General features: G+C 36.2%; 1 protein-coding gene across 5 annotated transcripts in view; it reads left to right on the top strand.

Moving 5' to 3' along the window:
- The window catches only part of LOC145268864 (sorting nexin-25-like), a 631480-nt gene that overhangs the window by 92358 nt on the left and 520004 nt on the right, over nucleotides 1–19118 (top strand). Inside the window, exon 1 of one of the 5 annotated variants that reach the window (XM_080124583.1) lies at nucleotides 14995–15105. The exons of 1 other annotated variant lie outside the window; for it this stretch is intronic. The gene's annotated coding sequence lies outside the window, so the exon portion shown is untranslated. Of the gene's footprint in view, nucleotides 1–14994; nucleotides 15106–16551; nucleotides 16806–19118 lie in introns of those variants that run through there. 3 more of the 5 variants (XM_080124587.1, XM_080124586.1, XM_080124581.1) reach the window with 3 other exon arrangements.

The following is a 19118-nucleotide window of genomic DNA, read 5'->3' as shown; positions in this document are numbered from 1 at the left end:
ATCAAACATGGAATTGCACGCTGCTTACAACATCGAGCAGAGACAATAAGTAGCGATACCATCACATACCACCAAGAAATGGTCAGGTTGAAGAATACCCTCCATCGTAACAACTACCCCGATAGCATACTATCCACCAGACGTGTTAATAGTATAAGAGAGGAGAATGAAACCCAAAAACCTCCAACGGTCTGCCTACCATACATACGAGGCATCTCCGAAAAGATTCAGAGAATATGTGCCCCCTACAACATCAGGACGGTATTCAAGAGCGAGTCAACACTCAGACGACACCTGGTACGAGTGAAGCCCCGCATGGAGGAGAACATGACCAAGAACTGCATATACTCCATCCCATGCAGTTGCAGAAAGGTTTACAAGGATAAAACATGCCGCCCCCTTAAAGTAAGGGTGGAAGAACACCGAAAAGCGGTAACTAAAGGGGAGACGGAAAAATCGGGTATAGCCAACCATGTCTGGATGGAGAGGGGGGACCATCGCCCCCTATGGGATGAAGTAAAAATAATAAACAGAGAGACCCACTGAAAAGTGAGAAGACTTAAAGAAACAGCTCACATGCTCGGACATAACAACCTACTGAGCAAACCAAGCATAGAGCTGAATGCAATTTGGACACCTCTGATAGAGAGAGAAAACCTTGAATAACAACATAGGTTTAACATTAACAAAAACCAACTAAGAATTGTCCTAGTGACATATGGTCTAGACGTTGTATCAAAGTTTACAGTTACCCAAAGGTGCTGAGTTCAATCCTGAACGAAGGCAGTAAAAAGTAACATTCAAAACAGAGAATCAGCAACTATGTCCCAGAGCCTAGCTGGAGTCCGAACACGGTACCCCCATAATAATAATAAAGGGTTGGGTTCGAGACTCCTAACAAACGGTTCTCCAGTTCGATACAAAACACCTGATGAAGGCCGGAAGGCAAAACGGCCGAAACGTTGTGACAATAACAACCAAGATGAGGAAGTCAGTCCGACAATCTCAATCATTGAACTGTTTAATTAAAAAATATCTGCTTTGAACTGTTCAAAATTCTAATTCTTAGAAGTGTTTAATTAAAAAATGATAAATGTATACTTTAGCGGCGTAAATTATTAGACAGACAAAAAATTATAAAAAGTATTTGTTTTTATGTAAAACACATTATTAGCCTCTAATACTGAAATAAAACCAGAAAAAATGAAGTGTAAGCCATGTTTAGTTTCAGAACAGTTTCCGATGGTTAGTTGTTCCACACAAGTCCTGAGAGGTAACTGGTTTGCAGTAGATAGTTCCACAGAGCAAAAGATTCTTACCATGTCGAGACGGAAAAAACATGCGAAATTGCTACAGAAAAGGTTTAATATTTATGGAGCAATTCTGGTTTCTGATTGGTTGGTAGCAGAACGTGAATTGATTCGATTCGTCAGTTCCTAGCTGCATCGTTTATAAATGATATATAAATCATCGTTTCCTAGCAGCATTGCCCGACTGTGTGGGATCATACCCCATTATGAGTCAAAAATATTGCAACAATTATTTTTTTCATCATTTTTATTAGACTAAATGTATGATATTCGAGATTGCCATATTGCTTTTAAAATTTAGCCTTTCTAAGATTAGACAGATTAGCCTTTTTACGCTCTTTAATGAACTGTTTTTGGCCGCCATATTTTTTGTGTAATGAAAGCGCATAAAAAGGCCAAATTTGGCCTTGAAAAAACCAATCTGTCAAACCTTAGAAGAGCCTTGAATGTCGTATATTTAGTCTAATAAAAAAATGATGAAAATATAATAAAAATGAATTTTTTCTGGTTTTATGCCGTCTAATAATGTGTTTTATACAAAAATAAATAAATTTTATAATTTTTTGGTTCTCAAATAATTTACGCCGCTAAACTACACATTTATTCTGGTTCATACATTTTATTTTCCGTATTTTGTATCTTTATTGAACTTTGTTTTGTACATTTTGATATTCTAACCACAGTTCTCATTCAGTGAATGACATTCACCATATAATATCACAAACACACTGGAGAGGGGGGGGTCCCACTTATATTATTTTGATATATATAAAAAAACGCACTCAGAAAGACACCAATTTATTTTAATATATTTTGTTAAATTTACGTTCGTTTTGTTACTTACACAAAAATAAAAAAAATAAAAAGAATGAACTATATTAATTACAAAACATTAGAAACTGAAAATTTCGGACGCTAAACTTACTTGTACTTAATTTGTCTTCATGGATCTACAGCAGATGTGCTTACAGTTATATCTCATAGGATTAGCAAATCTCTCGATGGAGGCAACCTTTCTAGGGCAATTTCTCTTGACATATCAAAGGTCTTTGATAGGGTATGGCATGAAGGCTTACTTCACAAGATCTCTAGCTATGTTATAGCTAGAAATGTCTTCTCAATTATTAAATCATTTCTTTCTGACAGGTCCATAAGAGTAGTGGTTGATGGGCAAAAATCAGAAGCTCACAGTATTAATGCTGGAGTCCCTCAGGGGTCCATCCTAGGCCCAACTCTTTTCCTGATCTACATTAATGATCTTCCACATCACACCCTTACATCATTTGTAGACATTTATGCTGATGACACTATCATCTATGGTAGCACATCTTGAGCACGTGGTACAATGGGGAAAGGAGTGGCTGGTTACTTTTAATGCATCTAAAACCAAGCTTCTCTCTTTACATCATCAACGTTCTGATCCCCATCTTGCATCAGTTGAAGTGAATGGCTCTCGTCTTCAGGAGGCCTTAAGTTTTGACAAGCTTCTGGGCTTGACCTTTACCCTAGATCTTAAATAGAACAGGTATATCAAATCTGTTGCCAAGGCTGCTGGAAAAATGGTGGGATCCTTCTATCGATCCAGTAGATATCTCACTGCTGATGCAATTCTCTATTTATATAAGAGCCAGATACGTCCAAGGATGGAATACTGTTGCCACATTTGGGTTGCTAGAAAGGTCTTGTCCTGCCTTGATAGAGTTCAAAATAGACTTCATAGCCTCGTAGGAGATATCCCTCTCTCTTTACTGCAACCTCTGTCTCACAGAAGAGATGTTGCGAGCTTGTCTCTGATGTATCCTTATTTTCATGGAAAGTGTTCGACTGAGCTTCAGTCTATGGTCCCCCCTCACCAAACTTTCACAAGAAACACCCATCAAGCAGAAAACATTGTCAATAATTCTCCCCACTCGTTATCTGTGTCTACACCTAAACGTAGATTCCATGAACAAAGTTTCTTTCTGAGAACTGCACGCCTGTGAAATTGTCTTCCGTTTTCCTGCTTTCCAGTTGACTACAATATGGTTGTGTTCAAGTCTAACATAAACAAGTTCTTGATGAGCCGTTCCACTTGTTAACAAATTTACTGAATTTCTATTACTAACGATTACTATATTGCCCAATTTCTACTGTATACTCTTTAACCCTTATCCTCGAGTGGCCTCTTGGCCTTGATAAGTGTTGATGCCTATGTAAAAAAAAAAAATTACACAAATAGCAAGTTTTTTTTTTAAATAAAAATAAAAATTATAAAAAGATTTGTACATTTAATTTTTATAAAAATAAAAGTTATAAAAGATATGTGAATAAAATATATTTTTTAAAATCTCGATTGTTTATACTTGTGATTTTATTATGCATAAAAATTGCCTTGGTCTAGAAGGATTTTTCCTTTCACTGACCACCTGCATACATCGCACTTTAAATAAATATTGAATTGTATTAAAAACGCACAAAGAATCACACACACACACACACACATACACACACACACTGTACATGAAAATTAATCTTGTCACAAAAATCCGAACAAGTCAGTTATTTTATATTTGTTTCTGCTATTAAAAAGTTTGGTTATAATAATTTCATTTAAATTTTTTTTTAAATTGGGTATTTTTAATTGACATCATCCGAAATTCTTAGTTATAACGCCGGTTTATTTATTTATTTGGTATTTTTTACGACCTGCCCCAGCGTAGTATAAACACCCCAACCACCCCATCTTAAGAACGGCTTTCGGAATAAACACCTCCCAACTTCCTCTTGTTAAGAACGGCTTTTGAGGTTGGGGGTTTTATTCCGAAAGCCGTTAACATCGGGAGGTTGGAGTGTTTATAATATGCAAATATAATATAGTTTTTTTTTTTTAATCCTTAAAAGTTTTGTAAATATTTAATATTAAAGAAAATGTTTTGTAAATATATATGTTTTCTCTTAAATCTTAAAAAGTTTTGTAAATATATTTTAAAAAAATCTTGCTCGCGAACATTCGGACATGTCTGCTATTTGACGTGTTTCCAACCAACCAACGGCAATGTCATGGTCGAACAACCGGTGTCAATTGAAATGTGCACCTATCTTTGTCGTCTGCTACCGGGGTATCTAATCTTTACTCGATCCAAATATTGCTGTCAGTAAGTTTTCATGAGCGGTTTACAAAAGCATATTTTATGTTTTTTGTTCTTTTTTTTTTGGGGGGGGGGTATTCAATTATAGACCATGTAATGTTTTGAAGGATTTGTTTTAATAAAAACAGACTATAGGGGAAATATAAAATGAATAATATAATTTATTGACTGACTCTTGCAGACCTCGTGGATCTCGATGATGTCTATTTTTCTTCCTCTTTTCTGAGAAGAGTTCAGTAAAAGAAAAGAAGGTTTAACAGTTAAAGAGAGGTAATTCAATTTATCTTACACATGTGTAGTCTGACAGGTGCTTCTGCAGTTTAATTAAGCGTTTACCCCCCCCCCCAAAAAAAAAAAAGAACGAAGAACATAAAATATGTCTTTGTAAACCGCTCGTGTGAAAAAATTTTTTTTATTTTAGATAAATTAAAAGAGATTAATACCATGCAAACCGTAAATTTGCGGCGGATTTGATTATTAGATTTGTGGCCACTAAAAACAAACAAATTAGTGGTTTATGTTCTGTTGTAGCGTATGGCCTCGTTTTTTTATGAAAAAGGATTAGAGGTGGGAAAGGATGCCATAGAGGCCACAACCAAGAATACATGAAATGAATAACGTTGGAAGTGTGTAGATTCTGACTCCATATAATTAAAGACAGACGAATATTGAAGGTTGAGAACCGATTTTATTTACTACTAACAACTTGTATTAGAAGAGGCAAAGTGTTCGTAGGATGGAATGTGATTTAACAAAGGAGATGAATGTTCGTAAAATGTTTGTAGGTATGTATGAATTGACAAGGAATGAATGTTCATAAACTGTTTGTAGGTATGTATGAATTGACAAGGAATGAATGTTCGTAAACTGTTTGTAGGTATGTATGAATTGACAAGGAATGAATGTTCGTAAACTGTTTGTAGGTATGTATGAATTGACAAGGAATGAATGTTCGTAAAATGTAACTTATCTTTTAACGATGGCGAGGGTTAGGGTAGGCCGGTCATCCTGCTATCGGTGATGTGTGTCCTAGCTTGTAACTGGAAAGCGAGTGACTTTTTCATCAGCAGCTAGCAGCCTGGCGTCTTCGTCTTCCTTTTCCCCCTCTCTTCTTTGGTTTGTGTGAATTAGGCATTGTTTAGAATTGAAGGCGTTTGGCCCATAACATGAGAGCGTACTCGGCTTCAGTTCACTGGTGCCTTATTTTTTTTCTTCTTTATCTCTTTAGGTCGGGTGGAAGAATCTGTTCGTGCGTTCACTGACGCAGCAGAGCAAATCTCCTCATCCCTCTTTTTGTTCCCCTCATTTTATTGTGGCAAACTGGCTCCCAGCGACTGTGATATTTGAGGTGTTTATTTTAGGCGCGGAGATCTGCCATTGGTCGATAATTATTTTCTGGTTATCTTATTTTTTTCTTCCCAAGCGGAAGCGATGCATGGAGCCATGTGCAAAAGACGATTTTTCATTTTGTCTCTCATGATTGATGCGTTAACATCCGGTTCGCTGCTAATTCTCATCATGTTCCCACAAGCGAAAGGTAATATTTACCTTTTAGTTCATTTTAATAAATATTACTCTAAATATTGTTTTTAATTTGTGGGCTTGTCTTTACGTTCTTTCCTTTCGCTCAAGATTTCTTGGAATTTACCCCTTCCCCTACCAATAAACCTAACTTTTTTTTTTTTACCAACGCCGGTGGTGGAGAGGGAGGGGATTTTGGAGTTTGTCTCTATTGCGGTGCAGAAACCTTCTTTGTGTCGGCAGAAAGAAACATCTAACGCATTGTTTCTCTTTGGGGAACTATGAATCTTTTCTCCCCCCCCCCCTCGTTGTGCCATTAATTTAATCGTTTTTTTTAAACGTTAATAAACTTTATTTAGTGTCCCCATAATTTTTGGCACATTCAATAGTTTGTAGCGAGCTGCTACTACTACGAGACTAGGTTGTATTCTCACCTTAGTTCTCTCTTTCTCCGTACTCTTTTCTCCTTTCCTTCCTTTCTTCTTATACGTCATCAGAGGTTCCAGCCAATGAAAAGCGAGAACGGTTTACGTGGGACATTCGAGTGAAGGAAACGTCCTTACTTCCACGGCGACTAGAGACAGAACACACGCCTCATTCCTCAGCTCCCGTTAGGTAGCCAAGAGGAGCATTGAACATTAATACAGACTTTACAAAATGCACTGTCTTTCTTTGTTTCGGGAAAACACACATATATATTGGATATATAAAACCTCATGAATTCATAACAAAGTCGCGTTACACGTCCTCATTTTTATAAGAAGACAATGTCTTCTTTTACCAGTATTTCTTTCTATTTCAGCGCTCCATTCTCCCTGTTATCGGAGGCGCCCCGAAGTGGGAGCCTACCGAAATGGTGACCTCTAATTAGCACCCCTGTTAATGTATGGTAATAATACCATAAGTTCCCCATCAGAACACTTTATTTTTGACATAGTATTATTATTTTTACGCTATCGATTTTCTCCTGATGAGATGATAGCTGAAAGAGCTCTCGAGAGACTTCCGCACATTATATTTAATATATATATATATATATATATATATATATATATATATATATATATATATATATATATATGAATTTAGGAAAACTCCTTCCCGGAAAACTCGTACCCAGAAAACTCGACTCTGGAAAACTCGTCCCCTTTTGCTAGGTAGGAAAACTGGTCCCTTATTGAATAAATATCGATTGAAAACACATTTTATGACCGTTCTTGAAGAAGATGTTGTCATTAAAAGAGAATACACATCTCATAATATTTTTTTAAAATATTTTTACTTGTTTAGTGTTGTTTTAAAAAAATTAAATTAATTTTTCTAAGTTTTAGTTTTCTACCTACCTTATAAAGTTTTTGGTCTTTCAACTTATTTTAAAGAGTTTATTTAGTTAAAAAAAAAAAGTAATGTCGAGTATTACTTATGAACAAAAAATGTCCGACATAAGAGGATCACGTCTTAGGAGGATAATTGCTCAAAAATAGAAAATTTATGGCGGTTACCATAATGTAATTCTTGTTGGGTAGGCCACCATTTCGGTGGGTCCCCCTTTTGGGGAGTCGGCGAAATTAATAAGACGAGAGTAGAAACCGACCTGGGAATAATAATAAAGAAACAAAGGAACTTCCAAACGAAACGGTTTTATATTCATTTCAGTGTACAAGTGGTATCGGGTTATAGAAAGTTCGTGATTTTCATTTTTGTCCCCTGACTCTGGAACCACTCGCGTCTCCGTCTTTTTACTTCCAACACTTTTTGTATCTCTCTTTTTGTCGTTCCCACCAGAACTGTTCTCGGTCCTGATTGGTTACAACCTCTGGTCACATTTTTGAGGAAAGGAGGAAGGAAGGAAGGAAGGGAGAAAGCGAAGAGTGGAGAGAAAGAGACATGTAATGGAGAAATAGTAGTCTTGGCTTCACTAAAAATTAAAGAAAATATTAAGGTAGATATAGTTTTACAACGGCCCCCCCCTCCAAAAGAAAATAAGGCAATCGTGAAGAAAGAGAGAGCCTTTTTCCTCTGTTTGACTATAGGTGGCGTTACTGTCTGTCCACCCAGTTACGGAAGCTCAAAATGTATATAATGGCACCCTTGAAATAAAAATAAATGTTTTTGTTATATTTTAATTTTAATCATGTTTTTTTCTTGTTTTTCTGCAAACATATTTAAGTTTTATTTTTTTTCAAACATATTTAGTTTTTTTTTGTTTGTTTTTGCAAACATATTTAAGTTTTATTTTTTTTTTCAAACATATATACGTTTTCTTTTGCTTGCTTTTGCAAACATATTTAAGTTTTATTTTTTTTTCAAACATATATACGTTTTCTTTTGTTTGTTTTTGCAAACATATTTAAGTTTTATTTTTTTTTTTCAAACATATATACGTTTTCTTTTGTTTGTTTTTGCAAACATATTTAAGTTTTATTTTTCCAAACATTTACGTTTTGTTGCTTGTTTATTTTCAAGCGTTTACGTTTTTTCTTTTGTTTTTACGTTTTTTTTTGGGTTTTTTTTTTGCAAGCATAAACTAAATGTTTTTGCTATATTTTTCCTTTAAACATATTTGTAGCGGACTCGTGGGTATATTATACATATCCCCTAGTCGTACAAGATAGGAAAAATGGGAGAAATGATTTGAATTGAGAAAGAAAAATGAATTGCTTTGAGGAAGGAAAGAACAACGCGTTTACTTGATTTAAACAAACTAGAATTTATTTCGTGAAGAAACACATGAAAGAAAAGGGTACAACACGTGTTCATGTCCGTGTTTGTCTCTCGCTGTTTACTGGTGAGAAGGAAAGTCTATTGTCATAGAGAGAGAAAGAGAGAAAGTCAATCCGGTTTGGTGTGCATCTCTCGCTGTTAGCTGCTGAGAAGGAAAGTCTATTGTAGTAGAGAGAGAAAATGAGAAAAAGTCAATCCAGGCCATGGAGATAGAAAACGCATAAAATGTACATACTGTCTGTTAGCTCGTGCCCCATACATAGTAGCAGGGAACGTGATGTGCGTTTGCATGCGCTTCCCGAAAGGGAGGCGGCTGGTTAACCGAACCTCTCAGCTCAAGAGCTGGTCTGAAAAGGGAAGATGCTGCTTATTGCTCTTGCTTTTATAATTGTTTTTGGTGGTTTTTGCTCTTGTGTGGGTTTCCTTTGAAAGGGGAAGTGACGTTGCCTTTGTGTGCGTATGTGTGCGCGTATGCGAGTGCATGTGTGTACGTTAGCGTGTGTGTGTGTATACACGTGAATGTGAGTGTACGTACGCGAACATGAATATACGTACGTGTGTGGACGTGCACGCATATGTTTGTGTGCACGTATGTATATGCCGTAATACAGCTTGAGATGTTAACGTGTGTTTTTGAAAAGGCCCCAACAATACTCTCCTTCCTAAAAAAAAAATATGCAGTGTATTTGTATATTTCTTTTTGTATATATATATATATATTTCTTTTTAAGTAATGTTTTTTTGCTTTTTTTTTGTATATATATATATTTCTTTTTAAGTAATGTTTTTTGCTTTTTTTTGTATATATATATTTCTTTTTAAGTAATGTTTTTTTGCTTTTTTTGTATATATATATATTTCTTTTTAAGTAATGTTTTTTTGCTTTTTTTGTATATATATATTTCTTTTTAAGTAATGTTTTTTTGCTTTTTTTGTATATATATATTTCTTTTTAAGTAATGTTTTTTTGCTTTTTTTTGTATATATATATTTCTTTTTAAGTAATGTTTTGGGCGATTGACTTTTCGTCCTGTTTTTTTGCTGTTGGTATATTTGTTTAAAAACAATGTAAAAATGCAGTGTGTTCGTAAAAAAAGTATTTACTTACGCATGGAAAAGGCGTTTGCGCTATTTTTTTAGGCTGACATTTGTTTTGTTTGTTATGTGCTGACATGTGCAACGAGTAGCTTTAGAAGGACAATTTTTTGTTTCGTGTTGACGTTGTGTGTCAAGTTGAAAGTGTCTTCGCAAATGCCTCCACGGTAGTGTGTGTACGGGCGTTTCTTGTGCATTCGTTAATATTGAACACGTTTTGTGAAAAAAAGGATTAATGATTGCTTGAGAAGAGAAGGATCGACGTGCACTTACCTTGAATACTAACCAAGAAGAATTGTTGTTGTTATTCACCCTTTTAAAGTTTTATTTTGTGCTCCGGATCACGTGATAGTTAATCATCTGATCCTTCCATTATATAAGAGGAGAGGTTCCCTTGTCTTGTCTCTCTTTTTTTTCTTCACCACAAATTGATTCAGTTGCCGGCGATTGAAAGTAAATCTTTTCCACTTTCGTCTGGTGAAGATACTACAAGACGGTTACGTCGCGGAAGGGGGCAATTCTTTCGCAATCTAAGGTAAGTGCATTGCTCCCTTCTTGATCTGAGCGGTCATTGATTCTTTGCTGGAAATTAAATTTTTCACATATTTGCGAAAGAAACCCCATACTAACATGGATGTGAGTCAACCAGATTTAAGGAAGAGAATTTCTCTTCTTTGGACTAAAATCCGAACGATTCTGGAGATGGCCAATCTGGAGGATGAACTCTCTGTTAAATCCTTCTCTGCACTGCAGAAATCGGTGGAGGAATATTTAACTGAAGTAGACATATGTGTTAGTAAAATCCAACTTCAATCTTCTGAGGAAGAGGATTGGATTCAAATTGAGAGGGAGTCTCTTGCACACACCCTGAGATTCCGAAGAGAATTAGAACATCTTGAGTTAAAGCTCCTCCCAGTGGCCATGGACTCTCTGAGTCTTCCATGTTCCCCAGAAGTTGGAAGAGTTGGGTCCTCATTTACTGTAAAACCACCTCAAATTCAGATCACGGGACCCACCTTCGATGGATTGGACATGCAATCTAACCCTATGAGCTTCAAGGAATTCTTGTCGCGTTTTGAGAATTGTGTAGCTGGCATGGCCAATGATGCCGAAAGACTGAATTTTTTGAAGTGTTCACTGTCTGGCCAACCCCTGTTGTTGATTAATCATCTTTCCATCAGTAACAGAAATTATAAGGTGGCTCTTTCGGTCCTGAAGAGCGAGTACTTCGATGAAGATGAAATAATAGATAACATCTTCCAAGACATATTAGACTTTTCCTGTAAACAGAACAGATCCGTTACTGCCCTGGCTAACTACATATCCAAAGTAGCCTCCCTATTGGCTGAGTTGGAGGGCTCCTTCGACTCTTCGTTTTCAAATGACCTTTCTTCTGGGGCTCGGCTTATGGCCAAGATTCTCTTTGCAAAATTCCCCAAGGAGGTCAAGGGGGAGTTGATATTAATTTCAGGTAGAAGAATCCCCACCTTGTCCTCAATTCTGAGAGATACTAAGGAAGCGGTTAAACGTCTCCTTATTAAGGGGTATAAGATCCCTGGCTCGGCTTGTAACACTATGCGGGGGGCCTTAGGGAATGTACCTTCAGGACCTAGATCCGGTACTTCACGGAGAGATTCCTCTATTCAGTCCAACTCCGCCTATAGCATTCGTGGTGGAAAATTCTCGAGCCTTCCCCCTGTTTTGTGTGTTACCTTTGGTAGGGGTGATAAAAGTGTTTCCGTCAACTGTCTATTGGACACAGGCAGTGGACGGACTTATTTGTCCAGTAAGGTCTTGGACCCCCTCGGTCATTTGGAATCCATTGGACATGATTGTGAAATTAGGCTGACTACCATCCTTGGCAATTGCGACAGGCATTTTAAAGAGGTAGCATTGGAGGCTAGCATTGGATCCGGTTGTCCATTTTCCCTGACGGTGTTGGTACACGAAAATATTGATATTTCGGTACACATCGAGAATCTGGATTTTATTTTGAATGAATTTGAACGCCTCAAATGTCCCTTAGCCGCCAGATTTGACAGAGGCACAAATTTTATTCCAATTCATGGAATAATTGGGCTGGATGTTATTCAACATTTAGGGAACCTTCAATTGGTTCCTTGTTTGCTTGGACAGGCATTTTTGACACCAATAGGACTCGTCCCCTTCGGTGAAGTAAAGCAGTTTTTACATACTAACCATTCTGTGGACAAGAACTCAGAATGCCTTACCTTCGATGCTGTACTTGCATCGACTGCTGAGGTCAACCCATCTCACCTATGTTTTGTGCTGGAGTCTCAGGGCACCTATGAAGACCCTCTAAGGGATTTCTTCCCTGAAAGTGATGTACAAAGGGGTTTGGAGAAAATGTTCAGTGTGGAGTCACTGGGTATTGAAGAACAGGAACTGTCTAATTATGATGAACAGAAGATTGCTCTCTTTCGACAGTCTATTTCATTTAAGGATAACAAATATTATGTTCAGTTGCCATGGGAGGACGATAGGATCTCTTGTGTTCTTCCCAACCATGCAGTGGCTCTGCGAATATTGGAACGTGTCGTGCAGAGATTGGAGAAGAGGCAACTTTATCATGAATATTTGAAGGTTTTCCATCAGCAGGAACGGGATGGAATTATAGAGGAGATCTTCGTGCCTCCTCAACAGTTCGGAGAGTTTGTCTGGATTCCGCACAGGCCTGTCCTGAAATCGGACCCTACCTCCACCACTAAGATTCGGCCAGTGTTCAACTGCAGCCTCAAAGTTGGTGACTCTCCTTCCCTTAACGAGGCTACCTACCAGGAAATAAATCTTACTCGTGACCTACTAGATTTGTTACTTACCTTTCGTGCTAATAAGCACGTCGTGTTAGCAGATATTAAGAAGGCCTTCTTAATGATCCATCTGAAGCTTGAATCGGACAGGAATAAGTTCTGTTTTTTCCTAAAAGAAGGAGGTCACCTACGCTGCTTCAGATACAACACAATTATTTTGGGGTATGCTGCTAGTCCATTTATATTAAATTATGTCCTTAAATACCATGCAGCGCAGTTTCCCATGGATAATTGTAGATCCATGATGGAGAATTGGTTTTACGCGGATAATTTGGTTATGTCGCACGATGATCCCGATGAACTGTGCCGGTTATATACACTCACCTGGGAACGATTGCATCAGGGAGGATTCAAACTGCAGTCCTGTAATTCTAACCATGTGGCAATTCGAAACAAAATGCAGGAGCATGGTTCCCTGAGTGACCATGGCAACAAATGGGAGAAGGTGCTCAGATATAGATACTGTCCTCTCTCAGACAGTTCCGGGTTTGGTGCGTTATCTCGACCTGTTCATTGATGGTGAGGGTCTTATCAGGTCAGGTGGCAGAATTGCAAGGTCTCTCCATTTCGACCCGGAAGTTAAACACCCTGTTCTGTTAGCAAAAGATCACCCAGTAACTTGGCTTATAATAATGGATGCGCATACAAGGTGTCAACACTTGGGGGTTGCATCCACTCTGGCAGAGTTAAGACGGTGTGGTGACAGGGTGCCCAAGGGGAGACAAGCAGTGAAAACAGTCCTGGCCTCATGTGCACTGTGCTGCAAGTACAATGCCAGACAAGTATTGCCCCCCAATGTGGCCAGCTTGCCTGCTTCACGTGTTGAACTGGAGGTTCGCTTCAAACACACGGGAGTAGATTTTACGGGCCACCTTTGGGTTAAGGAAGGGGCTAAGGTGGTGAAGATGTATCTACTCATCTTCACCTGTCTCAGTATCAGGGCTGTACATGTTGAGGTGGTACCAGACATGAGCGTGTTGTCCTTTTTGCAGGCTTTGGTACATTTTACAAACCTCCATGGCGTTCCAACAGCCATTTACTGTGACAATGCTAAGACCTTCATAGGAGGTGGGTGGTTATTTAAGAGGTTGATGTTGAGCCACGATTATCAACAGAAGTTTGGCTCGTGTCTGATTAAATTCTGTCCTATCCCTCTATTTTCGCCTTGAGTAGGAGGGGTCTGGGAGAGGAGTATTCAGACAATTAAAAATTGTCTGCATAAGGTGGTTGGTAGAGGTGAGATAGATTATTTCACGTTACTAACCATAGTATCGGATATACAAAGGGCAATTAACAACCGCCCTCTAACTTCTCGTGAATCCGCGGAGACTGAGCTGGAGGCAGTAACTCCAAACATGTTTCTGAGGCTCAATAAGAGTCCTGGACTACTTTTGAGTTTAAATGAGGAAGATTTTTCTTCCCACCTCCCTCCGAGTCGAGAGAGGCTTCTCAGGACCATGCAGGTACGAAACCAGTGTCTGGAGAAGTTCAGAGCACTATGGTATGATGAATACCTCTTAAGTCTCAGAGAGAAACCCCTAAGCCGTTCAACGGTGCCTTTCCGAAACAGGCTTAAGGTCGGAGATGTCGTTTTAGTTAAAAGTCCTCTTAAACCAAGACCCTTTTGGGTTCTCGGTATTATATTGGAAATGTTTTATGGTGAGGATGGTGTAGTAAGGTCTGCAAAGGTAAGGCAGGGGGGCAATGCAGCACACATTCACTCATTGAAGAACCTCTTTCCACTTGAGCTCTCTTTAAACAGCGAGAGTCAGGATCAGTCCATCCCTGTATCGGTCGATGGTGCAGTTTCCCTTCAATCGACTCCTTCCCAGGAAGAAGAGGTGATTTGGCTTTGTCGTGTGTGCAGTTCCCCCGCAAGGTGATCAGGATATGATCTGTTGTGACGGCTGTGATGACTGGTGTCACTTCAGGTGTGTGGGAATTGTTTCTCCACTTCCGGAAAGGCAGAAGTGGTATTGTACGGATTGTGCACCTAAGAGACGACGACGAGGTAGGCCTAGCCTCCTCCCAGAATAGTTAGGGACTCCAAAAAAAAATAAATAAATAAATAAAACAAAAAATACTAATACGTTAACTATATTAAGTAATTGCATGGCTTTATATCCTTTGTTTTTCCACGCATTTTCTTCTTTTTTTTTTTCTTTCTTGTGGATCGTGTGAAAAAAAAGGATTAATGATTGCTCGAGAAGAGAAGGATCGGCATGCACTTACCTTGAATACTAACCAAGAAGAATTGCTGTTGTTATTCATTATTCACCCTTTTAAAGTTTTATTTTGTGCTCCGGATCACGTGATAGTTAATCATCTGATCCTTCCATTATATAAGAGGAGAGATTCCCTTGTCTTGTCTCTCTTTTTTTTCTTCACCACAATTCAGTTGCCGGCGATTGAAAGTAAATCTTTTCCACTTTCGTCTGGCGAAGATACTACAAGACGGTTACGTCGCGGAAGGGGGCAATTCTTTCGCAATCTAAGGTAAGTGCATTGGCAATGCATTGCTCCCTTCTTGAGTCATAGTCAGTCATTGATTCTTTGCTGGAAATTAATTTTTTCACAGTAGGAATTTTTGACACCCCTAACACGAAACGGCAAATAAAATATAAAAAACTCGTAATTTCTCTTTTAAAGGTGGGTTGTTTATTTTCTTTATGGATTATACTTCCAAAATAAACTATTAAAGTTGTTTTAAAAGTAATAGAAATATTTTTTTTTATTTAAAAAAAAAAAAAACACTAATGAAATTAATTGAATCTTACGAGTTCAGTATTTTTCAATTTTTAAAATTTAAAAATCTATCAAAATTTTTCTATTGATTCTATTTTTACGATATTTTCAGGGTCAATGTGAAATTTTATGCTCTTTCCAATAAACCGAATATAATATTTTAGACAAACGTTTTTTTTTTTTAATTCACCCCCCCCCCATTTTCAAATGTCTATTAAAAAGTAAATAATTAATTCATGCACCAAAGTTTTATATATCAAAAATTGAAGATAAAAGATCAATAAATAATATATTCAAATTTAAAACAAAAAAGTAATGTTTTAGAAATTTACCTGTAAAGTCCGAAGTTTTAAACATTTAAAAAAATAAATAAATAAAAAAAAAACACGTTGTTTGTTTATTTATTTTTAATGAAACCTTGATCCTTGCTCTTTTAATTGACAAAAAAAATTAGGGTTTGAATTACATTTTTCGAGGAGTCATCATAAGCTTCGAAAGAGAGCGGGTGGAATTATTCACTAGTTTTCACGAAATTTCTGACACTGCTACCCCCCCACCACCTCCAAAAGAAAATAAATTTGTACATTTGCACCACTGCACAAGTGCACCCGAAATGACTTTTAAACGATCCCTTCCCCTCTCGATGTTAAGAATGGCTTTCGAAATAATAACGTTATTATTTCAGCGCGGTACCAAAATTACATAAGACCGTGTTTTCTTTTTTGTTTTGTAATAACACAAGAATTATTTAAACTGAATTAATTCTTCTAAATAAAATAATTGCTTTCTTTGATAATACGTGTTTTCTTTCTTTATTTTTGTTTCGTAATGACACAAAAAGTGTTAAAACTAGAGTATTTTTTTTAATAAATATTTGGTTTCGGTTTTCGTATCTTGACTCCGTGATCAAGTTTATTTTTTTTAAGCAAGAGTTAAAAATAATTTTTAAAAATGTTATGGGGGTAGTGTCTTTTAAAAACAATATTTCCTTCAAGAATGGTAATAAAATGTGTTTTCAATCGATATTTATTCAATAAGAGACCAGTTTTCCTACCTAGTAAAAAGGGGGAAGTTTTTTGGGTACAAGTTTTCCGGGTACGAGTTTTCCCGGGACGAGTTTTCCGGCCACCTCATATATATATATATATATATATATATATATATATATATATATATATATATATATATAATCATAAGAAAAATGTCCCAACCCTCGCTAAATGGTAGACCGTTCACTGTTTTCCGGTTAGATGGGGGCCGAAAACAAGCAGGTCAATATCTAAATCGGGCTGAATACTTGACGAAATCAAAGAAACAAGAGTTGGTTTGGGAGAGTTGATCTAAAACAAAACAAAACTGCCTCTCTTTTTAAGGAGTGCTTGTAAGGAAAGACAATTCTGGCCAAACTACTTCCTTCTTCCAACTCCGATGGATTTACACTTCTTACACTTGTAAGTGATCTTATCTTTCTTAAACCTGGACTTAAAAACCATTCAGAATTTCGGTCAGCATTGATTTCATTGTTGTAGGGCCTGGTTGAAAAATCGCCTTTCTTTCTACTGAGAAATAATGCTTCGTTTTTATTGTTTAACTCTATTTGAAATTGTCCATAATAAAATGTTAATTTACTTTTTAAGCGCATATAAATTGAACATTTCTGCCGATTTTTTTTGTCACAGCCCCTTTTCTTTTTGATAGTGTTTTTTATTTTTTATTTTTAAAGAATTAGTATGTTCACTGATAGTGACGGGCAAAATGGAGGTGGGTTGTAGTAAGGTTTGTTTTGACATTCTTTCTTTAAAAATCTACAAAAAATCAGATAATTATCTAATCAATATAAAATTTTCATCAATTATTTAGGGAAGAATGAACGATAAAGGTGCATTTGGTTTTTCGTATTCGATGTATATACATATATATTACATATATAGAAAGAGAAATAAAATAAAAAAGAACAAACCAAGTTATGTGTTTATCAACGTTTCGTCTTTATTATGAGACTTCCTGGGTGAATCTTCCAGAGGAAGTCTCGAAATAAAGACGAAATGTTGATGAACACATAACTTGGTTTGTTCCTTTTTTATTTCTCTATTTTGTAGGAATATTATTTCCATTATTCTCATCTCTCCTATAAGATTGTTGATTTAATTTTTTTTATATATATTAGCGATTCCTGTGGTATTTTCTTTTCGCTCCCTGAGCGCTTTTGAAAGCAGTTACCTGCCCTTTGTTTACATTCTAGTCGCCCCCATTTGGGACGTAATATTTATAATTAATTTTTTATTTATTAAACATTCAAATGTTTGGTAATTTAGCAGATAAGCCAACAAACAACTATACAAATATATAATATATAGTCGCTTTTTTATACAAGGTCATGGATCTGAGGGAGACAACTCCATTTTACTAAAAGATTCGTTCATTTTTTTTCATCTCATAATTTAGGACGCTAAAACAACCATATCTTTTATTAAAATGAAACCGGGTTTGTATTACTGTACACATAGATTCGAAAAAGTTGTAAAAAAAAAAACAAATATATAACAAATAAATGTTATCAAAGGCAAGATAAGTTACTTTTCTACCAAACTGGATATATTTTTCGTGTTTTTATTCAATGTAACATGTTTATTCAGCTCGAAAAGCATACAGTTTTTAACTTTTTACCGATGTATTGGAAAATTCAAAATGGCGCCCGACACGCTCTTTAACACGGTAAATTCAGGAAAAGATGTTATAAATAATAAACTAGACAAAATACTGTTAGAAATTCGCTCATTATGTTACCGTGACATAAGTTGACATATATTCGGTGTTTTTTAAATAGTATTTTATCTAGTATATTATTTATAACACCATTTTCCCAAACTTACCATGTTAAAGAGAGTGTCGGGCGCCATTTTGAATTTTCCAATACATCGGTAAACAATGTATGTTTTTCGAGCTGAATAAACATGTTACATTGAATAAAAACAAAAAAATATATCCAGTTTGGTAGAAAAGTAACTTATCTTGCCTTTGATAATATTTATTTGTTATATATTTGTTTTTTGGCAACTTTTTCGAACGTGCGTAGACATTTTGTAAACATTGTTTTTAAAAAATAAAAAATAATACTTCTATTATGTTTTAAACGACTGTAATAGTTTATTTTGGAAGTATATTTCATAAAGAAAATTGACAACCCACTTTAAAAACAGAAATTACGAGTTTTATATATTTTATTCGCAGTTTTTTGTTGACTCTTCTGGCGGCCATGTTGTAAGCCCTAACGGTATTTTTGGAGATTACCCAAAATTTTCGTCTTGTAATTTAATTATTTTTGTACGATGAAAAAAAATTTGTAAAAGTTATTACTAGTTTATTTTGCCCGTCTTTTAAATGGTGCAAATGTTATATTGATAATATTAACTCATAGTAAAGTTACATCGTGTTACATACAGGGGGATGGGTTAATTCTGTGGTGAATTTTGGAGGTATCTACGGTCCTATCTTTCGAATCTTGGTAATAATTTTAAAATGAATAATAAAACAAATTAATGGTAGAAATCCACCCAATAAAAGTTATTGACCATGCTGAAATAATAACATCATTATTTAGAAAGCCACTCTTAAGGTACTTTGTTAAATAATCTGTACTTTCACCTAACAATTTAATAAATAAACTTGAGAAATGAAAACTCCAGCAGAGTTATATTACTGATGAAGCTTAATATCAGGAAAAGGATCTGACCAAACGCCATTTGCCAATGAAATTATCATTG

This window comes from Euprymna scolopes, chromosome 4 (genome assembly GCF_053919585.1).
Source record: "Euprymna scolopes isolate OS-2025 chromosome 4, ASM5391958v1, whole genome shotgun sequence".
NCBI classification, from domain to species: Eukaryota; Metazoa; Mollusca; class Cephalopoda; order Sepiida; family Sepiolidae; genus Euprymna; species Euprymna scolopes.
The sequence above is the reverse complement of the archived record's forward strand: the minus strand, read 5'-3'. Positions and strand labels throughout refer to the sequence as shown.